Below are 3,526 nucleotides of genomic sequence, written 5' to 3' on the forward strand. Positions count from 1 at the left end.
AAGCCCTATTTGATTAAGAGATTTCCAATGGAAGGGCACACTTTTATATAAAGATTTATAGTATGTTTACGTTCTTTTGGGTGCTAGTAATTGTAATAAGGAACACAAAAGAGGTTTTCAACACTTCGGATCCCGGAGTTGCAAGAAATGCAAGAAGTCAAGCGTTTCAGTGGTTTTGTTGCTGACCTCTCCGTCAGAGGGTCTCAGACCAAAGTAGAGGAAGGAAGCCAGGCCAGAACAGGGCGCAGGGCGGGCGCAGGGCGCAGGGCACGGGTGGGTGGTGCAGCGTGTGGGCAGGTAGGCGGGCCGGGCACAGGGTGCGGGCGGGCGGGTGGGCCGGCGGAAGGTGCAGGGCCCCGGGCAGGAGCAGTTCAAGAGGAGCAGCCTGCTGAACGTTCAGGGTTCGGACGGAGCACAGGAAACGGGGCCAACATTTGACGCCCCCACAGGAGAAACGTCACCTGGGAGCTGAACGGGACACACGGATGTTCACAACGGCACAAGTGGGGACCATCGTGGGATGCTGGGTGGACCAGCTGCCAGCCTCTGTGCCCATTTCATAAACGGGGAAGCTGAGGCCCCGAGAGGTGTCCCGCCTGAGCTCAGCGCTCCTCTCCCTGTGCCGCCCACTCCTCACAAGCACAACCACTAACTCACAGGGCTGCAGCCTCGCGCCTGGCTTGAAACCGGCCGGACCGACAAGGGGGACAAATGCGGGTCAGCGGGTGGTCATCAGGGCCATGGGGTGTTGGAGAGGCGCCACCAGCTGGTTCGCTCCAGCTGAGCCCGCGGCTCAGCGTGACCTGGGGCTGGGCCTTCCTCCCATCCGGCCTCTGGACTTGCTCTGGGAGAGGTGGTGAGCTGGGGACCCCCTCGAGGTCTGGGGAGCTGAGGGATGGGGCTCTCTGCTCCCAGCACCCCCACCTCCGCCAGAGCACCTCTTCTTGTCTGTGCCTGCTGGGCTGGGTGCCGCGAAGGGGTTCCTTCGAAAAAAGTGTTTTGTCACTTAAAAAAAAAAGCCGATATAGAACATAGTGACCCCTCGGCTTTTCCTGTTCTGCTGCTATTTGTTCTGCCTGAAGGATTTACTAATTCAGTTCACTGAACACTTACTGAACACACACTACATAATGACAGTCTCTATAAACACAGAGATAAGCACGATGTGCCCCTCTCCTCAGTGGGCTTAAAATCTGGCAGGGGAACTGCAGGTGGGAATGCAAGCTGGTGCAGCCGCTCTGGAAAACAGTATGGAGGTTCCTCAAAAAACTAAAAATAGAACTACCCTACGACCCAGCAACTGCACTACTAGGCATTTATCCACCGGATACAGGTGTGCTGTTTCGAAGGGACACATGCACCCCGACTATCGACAATAGCCGAAGTATGGAAAGAGCCCGGATGTCCATCGATGGATGAATAGATGAAGAAGATGTGGGATACACACACACACACACACACACACACACACACACAATGGAGTATTACTCTGCGATCAAAAAGAACGAAATCTTGCCATTTGCAACCACATGGATGGAATTGGAGGGTATTGTGCTAAGTGAAATTAGTCACAGAAAGAACAATCATGACTTCACTCATATGAGGACTTTACGAGACAAAACAGATGAACGTAAGGGAAGGGAAAAAATAATATAAAAACAGGGAGGGGGACAAAACAGAAGAGACTCGTAAATACGGAGAACAAACAGAGGGTTGCTGGAGGGGGTGTGGGAGGGGGGATGGGCTACATGGGGGAGGGGCATTGAATAGGACACTGGTTGGGATGAGCACTGGGTGTTATACGTAGGAGAAACATCAGTGGCATCTACTCCTGAAATCATTATTGTACTACATGCTAGCTAACTTGGATGTAAATTAAAAACTAAATCTAGCCAGGGAGACAGTATGAGAAGGGATGATTATGCAGATCATGAAGTAGGGAAGGACTTTAAAGAGGAGGTGACATTTGAGCTGGGCTTTGCAGACTACATAGGAGTTGGAGCTCCATGCCCAACGATGGTGCACTGAACGACCCACCAAAGCCCACTGAACACTGGCTCTGTGGGGGCAGGGAGGTAAGGAGGCAGGAACCACGACTGGGCCCAGATACAAGATGGGGACAAAACCGGGGAGTCTAAGCATTTGGGCCCGTTTCTCGCAGGGCAGCATTTACCCTTCTGTCCTGTCTCAGGACAGCGGGGAGGCTAAGAGTCACTGTGATATCCACACGCGGTGTGAAGCTGAGCTCACCCCGGGAGTTCAGAGTCGGTTTAATGTTTTTAAAATCATTCAGAATATTTTCCCAAATGGACGTAATAAAAGGAGCAGTTGTGCGATCACGTCAGTCAATGCAGGAGAACCTGTGATAAAATGCAGTATCCATTCTGGATGTTCTGAAACGTCAGCTAATAATAGAAGGGACGCTCCTTGCTCTGATGTAGAGCGTCGACACAAATAGCCCTGGCGGATGCGGGACGATGCCAGGACCTGCACTTCCGCCCCAGGTATACACTCAAAACAGGCGGGACCGGTGTCCAGACAAAACCGTGGTGCGCCCAGCAGCCGAAAGGTGGAGTCACGGCAAACGTCCATCAGCTGAGGCGCGAGCAGGAGAAACGTGGTCTCTCCAAACGGTGGGGCATCATTCGGCCATCTGAAGGAAGGGGGCACGACATACCCACACGGCGACCCTGGGAAACACGGAGCCTTCCGGGCGGAGAGCAAGAAAGCAGGTGGGGTGGGCCACGTAGCATGTGACTGCCGGGCGTTGGGGGAGGGAGCACAGTGGCGGCCGCCTGTTGGGGAGGAGTCTCCACGACGGGTGGTGAGGTGTCTGGAATTGAGTCCTGGTGACGGGCGCAGGGCACTGCGGGAGCACGGAGCGCGCTAAGGTAAGTTTTGTTAGGTGCATTTACCGCACAAAAGTTAGCGTGACCAAATGTGGGCGAGAAGGGGTAACGGCTGGGATTGTGTGTCGCTGGCCAGACTGTAACACGGCGTGGCCACTCTGGAAAGCAAGCTGGGCGCTTTCCTTCGACGGAAAAGTGCACACGGCTCGCGTTCCCACTCCGCCGTGTGCACTCAAGAGGAACGACGGCGTGTTTCCACGAAGTTTCGTAAAGAACATTCACAGCGGCTTTTTCCATGACGACCCCAAACCAGACACGGCGCAGGGGTCCTACTGAATAAACAAACTGGAGTCCACAGACCCATGGGGTACCGATCAGGGATAAAAAAGGATGGTCGGCTGATCCAGTTAACAACGTGGATGGATGTCAAAAACATTAAGTGAACAAAGCCTTCCAGGAAAGGGAAATGCCGTATCATCCAATGCACAGTTTTCACTGTAAAAAACAACAACGGAAAAATTGTCTCAGAAGAGCAGAAGTACGGAGTGATGGTAACACTGGGGTGACAGCAGTGGGGTCTGGGTTACTACGCATTGGTCGAAATTGAGCACAGGTGCACATGTCAGGAGGAATCTTGTGTGCACTTGACCGTCTGTAAATTCTACGTCGAAAGGAAA

The sequence above is a fragment of the Neofelis nebulosa genome, chromosome 7 (genome assembly GCF_028018385.1).
Source record: "Neofelis nebulosa isolate mNeoNeb1 chromosome 7, mNeoNeb1.pri, whole genome shotgun sequence".
In the NCBI taxonomy this organism is placed as follows: Eukaryota; Metazoa; Chordata; class Mammalia; order Carnivora; family Felidae; genus Neofelis; species Neofelis nebulosa.